This window comes from Olea europaea, chromosome 1, assembly GCF_002742605.1.
Source record: "Olea europaea var. sylvestris chromosome 1, O_europaea_v1, whole genome shotgun sequence".
Taxonomy (NCBI): Eukaryota; Viridiplantae; Streptophyta; class Magnoliopsida; order Lamiales; family Oleaceae; genus Olea; species Olea europaea.
Window position 1 is genome coordinate 13,507,508 of NC_036237.1, and position 5,818 is coordinate 13,513,325.

The 5,818-nt window shown below is 31.3% G+C and overlaps 1 long non-coding RNA gene and 1 pseudogene across 1 annotated transcript; one reads left to right on the top strand and one right to left on the bottom strand.

Moving 5' to 3' along the window:
* Nucleotides 1-6: 6 nt before the first annotated feature.
* On the top strand, nucleotides 7-685 carry LOC111384194. Its single transcript, XR_002700915.1, has 2 exons — nucleotides 7-99; nucleotides 436-685. It is a non-coding gene; the product is annotated as an uncharacterized LOC111384194 (long non-coding RNA).
* A 2,006-nt stretch (nucleotides 686-2,691) lies between these two features.
* On the bottom strand, nucleotides 2,692-5,226 carry LOC111404593 (annotated as a pseudogene).
* Between the last annotated feature and the right edge of the window lie 592 nt (nucleotides 5,227-5,818).

Consider the following 5,818-nt stretch of genomic DNA (forward strand, 5'->3'; position numbering starts at 1 on the left):
ATGTGTTCTCAAAATCAAAAGGAGATGCTTAAGCTGCTAGTTACTGATATGAAGCCACTTTCTGTTCGGGACATTGTCCACAATGGAGCCACTTTCCAGGTAATGTAGTCTTTGTTTGCTCTATATGATTTTAATGTATCCATGATATCTTACTAATACCTTTTGTAACTCATAGATGTGGTTTAGGATCGGAAAATTGATGTAGTGAGTTCTTAATGATGTTGTAAATCACCTATTCAGTGGTTCTATGCCAACCTTGCTTTACATGTCTGCTAATGTAAATCGAACACTCTCTTACATCTCGCCAATAAATATGAAAAGAGATTAGATCTGACATCTGACCATAAAATTGCAGAAAACGTAAATAATATATGATTTGATTGAAATTCAAACACACAGACCTTTTTTTTTATTGATTCAATGCTTTTCTTGCAGCTTTGTTGGCCATCGTGAATTGTGTGGCGAGCAAATCGAAGAGTGCATGAAGGACAATATGATTGAGTATGCCGTTAGAGTATTATCCGGAAGCTTGGTATTGCAAGTGTGGCAACAAGCTCTTCATGCCTAAGCTGTATCAAAATTTTATTCCTAGTTTTGTTTCACTTTGAAGCTCCTTTGTATTTAGGTGATGTTGTATCACATTCTAATGTTCAAGTGTATGCAATTCCAAAATTTGTTCAGGAGATGTCATTTTCAATTTTGATAGTCAATTTACAATTTACATAAATTGCTGTAAAAAAATAAAAAACCTACGGCAATGGTCGAAAACTGTTGTGAAATGGTTTTTTAGTGTGTTTTGAAATTTTTTTTTTTTTTTTTTTTTTTTTTTTTTTGATTTTGCTGTGGTTAAAGTTGGAAGTTGATTTGTAGTGTGTTGAAAGTGTAGATGGGGTGGCGGGTTTAGGGATTTTGTTGGTAGGGGTGGTGGCTGTGGTGTGGTGAGATGGTGCAAGTGGTGGCGAGTTTAGGAATTTTGTGGATTTTAGCATGCGATGGTGGTGGTTACTGGTGGAGGCGGTGGGGATGGCAATAGAGGAGGTGATAGTTGATTTTTGGTAGGCTGTGATGGTGAGATGGCAGTGGCGATGGCTATAATTGTGGATCTGTTGCGAAGGGGGTGGTCGACGTGACTATGGTGACGGTGATGGTAGGTTTGGTGATAGTGGTGGTGTGGTGGTTTTGGTTCTTAGTAGGAGTGGTGGTGGTCCTAGTCAAGAGAGCTGTGTTGGGTTACGGTTGGGATGGTATAAAGGGGAACTTGTGACCAATAAATTGGTTAATTTATTATCAATAAATAATATGTGACAAATTATTTGAAATCGTGACCAATAAATTGGATATTTTATTATCAATAAATAATATGTGACCTAAAAATTAGAATCGTAACTTATAAAGTTTATAATTTGTGATCCATAGATAAATTATGACTTATAAATTTTTTTGGTTTGTGACCGATAAGTAAATTGTGTCCTATAAATTTTTTTATTTGTGACCGATGAATAAATTGTGACCTCTAAATTTTTTTTATTTGTGTCCTTATAATAATTTGTGACCTTTAAAATTTTTAATTCGTGATCTAGAAATAATTTGTGACCAGTTATTTCGATAATTTAAAATGGATCATACATAATCTCTTAAAAATGAAATTTTCCATTGTTTAAATTTCACAAAAAGTAAACCTATTTTTCTGGGCCACTGAAAAATAGCCATATGCCCCTATAGACTATGGTGAAGAGAAGATGGTTAATTTTATTTCATTTACGAGTTTTTGCATGGTTTGTCCTAAAGCACAAAATTTATACTCAATAATTTTTTTTACATCAAATATTCATCCTTAGTTTTGTAGTTGGGCATCTTGCAGAACTCTTTAATACAACTATGTTGGGCCAGCCCAATTTGAGCTAAGGAAATTGATACAAAGTGCACTAATTGGAGAAGCAAATGATTAGCACACTTCCCTTTATTTTTATTTTCTTTTTAATTTTTTATATTATTATTATTATTATTTTATTTTGTAGAATTTCACTTTTCGATCTGTAGCATGTTTTACATTACATAAATATATGACAAATCATCTTAAACTTAATTTAAGCTAATGTTATAGCATTCAAAATAAATTAAATTAAATTTCACTTAAAACTTGACATTAGCCTCTGCTTGTGTAGTAAAAAAATAATAAAAATAAAAATAAAAAATCAGTTTTTTAGAAAACTTTGATAAAAGTTAATGAAATATGTTGTTAAAAAGTTGTGGGTCTCATGAAATTTGTGTTTAAAATTAATTGTTGATCTCAACTTAATTTTTTATCAAAATTTTAAGCTACGCCAAACATGGACTAGGTGGAAATAGATTCTACTTTAAGAGGGCATTTGTTTCTCATTTTTGTAAGAATGAAAATGAAAAATATAACCGTTATGAGCCCTACACAAGAGATAGAAATTCAAATTTGGTGGCTTGATGTGATAGATAACGGTCATATTTTTTATTTTAATGGGGGAAAGAATGAGAACCAAACAGGGGCTAAATGTTTCTGTTAAGGCTTATTATTTTATTCACTCGAAACTTGTCCACGTTAAGTAGTGGGGGTTCATAATTAACCAAATAAATGAAATTACACAAGTTTTTCATCACATATTAACAGTGACTTCGCGATGTTTTTAAATAATTTTGCGACATTCGGTGATGCTATCTTCATTTTTGATCCAAGTGCGTTCCTGTGCGGGCTTGTCCATCATTTTGATCAATTACTTCTGAAATCTGCACCGTTGATGAATTCTGCATCCCGTCATGTGACTTTAGGTTTTTGATAGTTGATAAATCACGCAGCTTAACTTCTGGTAGAATTATTTTTTGACTTCTGTTCTCGGACATGTCATATAAAATCGCATGTGCTATTCCGAATAAAAATCCAACAACGTTTGGAGCCTTTTTTATATGTATATATAACAAAAAAAGAAAAAAGAAACAAAGATTACTGTTAGGAACAAGGTTCCAATTAATCAAAAAAGGAAAATACGAAAGATATGAATTTCAAGAGTCTTGTACTGTACTCACAGCTATGTAGTAATCCTTGATGAAAAGACTATAGGAGAACCATACTATGGCACATAGTGTGAGAAATAATGAGAGGTAGTGGCTGCTAGAATAATTCTCTATGTGGGCTTCACATTCGATTATAAATTTTATGGGTTAGATGTATGGCTCATAATGATATTTTTGTTTGGGCCAAATTTATTAAGTGATCAATTGGACCATTTACACCTTACAGGTTGTTATTGATATGATGTGGTAATTTTAAGTATGTGGGCCGAAAATAAACCCTAATTAGAATTTTAATCGTAATGGGACGACTCAATTATTTTCTATATAAAGGATAGGTCCTCTCTCCTCTCCATTATTATTTTTTATTAATTTGTCCTATTGATAACTAATACTTTGTGAGGAGTAAGGGGGGAAGATTTGTCTGCTATTATAATTACAACTATTATTCATATCAACAATGACTTTCGCATATATGAATTCGTTTTATTAATTTATTATTTAATGATTCTTGATTTTTAGCATGATTACAAATAAATTTCAATAGTGGCATGTATTCAACACTTTTTGTCTTTATCACTTGTCTCTACAAATGATAATAATGATGATGATGATGAAGGGGGAAAAAAAATTTGCTAAATATTTTGTAAAGTTTAGTAAATTTTAATTAAGGAACAGTAAAAATAAATTACTATAATGCTAAGAGGAGCAGCAAAAACACAGAGAAAAGGCGGAACAAATCGATCCAACAATTGTCACTTTCTTATGCCCTTTGGATAGAAAATATGTGCAACAGACTATCAATCCTAATGTTCCTATATTGAATAGGATGAGTAGCTGTGTAAAAATCTGCAAATTATTGTAAAGATAAAAGTTTTGGTTAGCCTAAATTAATTGAAGAGTCTAACTTCAAATGCATTGAAAATTAGGAAAAGTTTATCACCGTTGAATGGTTTGAAAGAGCAAAAATTAGCACGAAATATTTCAATCCGTGAATCGTGTTGGGTCACGGGTTCGTGACCCAAATTAAGGTGGATCTTTTTGGAAATAAATTGTTTCTTTATTTTTATGTGGGAAAAATTGTTTTCCTTATATTTCACATGATTTTCGTGAAAATATATTATTTCCTTATTCACATTATTTTCATCTTTATGGTATGTCATGTACTTATAAATAGGAATCTTCTCTTTCAGTTTTGTTTAAACAAGAATTGTTAAGTTCTTGTATTTATTTCCATATTGTCGATTAATAATACGTCGTGCTTCTGCGATTAACTATCTTTTTTAATTTTGTTACTTTTAAATCTTGTTTCTCGTTGCGATCTTCGTTACTTCATATTGCGTTGTTAATCTCATTCACTACAATCCTTCCGGTTCCAACATCCAAACAAGGATTCTACCTACTCCAAATTTATAAAATTAAAGAGAAAAAAATATAAGGATAAAAATAACCTTTGAGTTCTTAGTTGCATATACCATGAAGATGGTCAGAAAACAACTTCGAAAAAAAATCCAACACCGTTGATGGTTATAAGCATGACTTCAGAAAGGCATAATACAAAATATAACATTGCACTGAATAAGGCGACTGAATAAGGAATTGACTGAAAATCTTCTGTCGATTTTCTCTTACAAATCCTGTAAATGTAGACCTGAAATCCAAGAAAAGAACTCGTAAATTGTTGATGTGTTTTTTCGATATTGTTAAAATTTATAAGAATTAATAAGAAATCAGATACACTGGTGCCAATTATACCAAGAAGGACACGATATTTCCTGAAAAAAAATTAATTCCAATTAATTAACACGAGATTAGTTAAAACATATACAGACTTAACATAGAAGAATTGGCACTTCAAGATGATAAGCTGCTTATAAATGTGAGACGTGATTATTTCGTTTTGATGAGCAACATATATAGGCATCAAAAAGTAAGAAATTCATAGTGGAATTTGATATTTTGCTCTGAGCTGTCAAATTTTTGCTTGCATGAGAATTTTGATTGGTAAGCTAAATATGTCATCACTTCAATTTTGTATGTATACAAGGTTGGCATATGGCTTGTTTTTATGTTTAAACTAAAAAGCATGCCTTAGCCATGGATTTCCATATTTATAAATTCCTTTTGAAAAACTGCGCTTATGTCTCAATCTATTTTCCTAAAAGCAAGTTGGTTATCACCTATCATTTTAGTTGTACATCGAGTACTCAATTACAAAAACCATCCAAATCTTTCTTATATATACTGTCACATGGTCGTCGCATTTCAATTTTTTGAAGCTAGGTTTTTCCTTCGAAATTTTGATCCATGCTCAAAAATGTGAAATCAGACATGCTTTCACGATGGTCGTTATGAGTTAATTGGAAATGTAGTAAATTCTTAAAAATTGTTAATATATAAATTACGTAACTTAATTATAAATTGTACATGTGCATGATGAAATGTTGGGGTGTGAAAGCTCCAATAACACACGTTGATTCCAAATCGAATTGTAGAGAACGAAATTGTAATAACAATATTGAAATAAACAAGATCACACCACGAAACAAGGTTTAAATTGTAAAGAGGAATAAAAGATTAAACACAGACGAACGATGTTTTATTAAACAATATGGAGAATACAAAACAATCTAGCAATTGGCTTCTATCTGTTACATCTCATAAAACTGATATAGGAGCCTTGTATTTATAGGCCAACCCTAGAAGAGTCCTAAAAGATAAGAAAATATATTACAATTAGGAGATCCAATTTTAACAGGATTTTTTCCCCTTTTGTTGG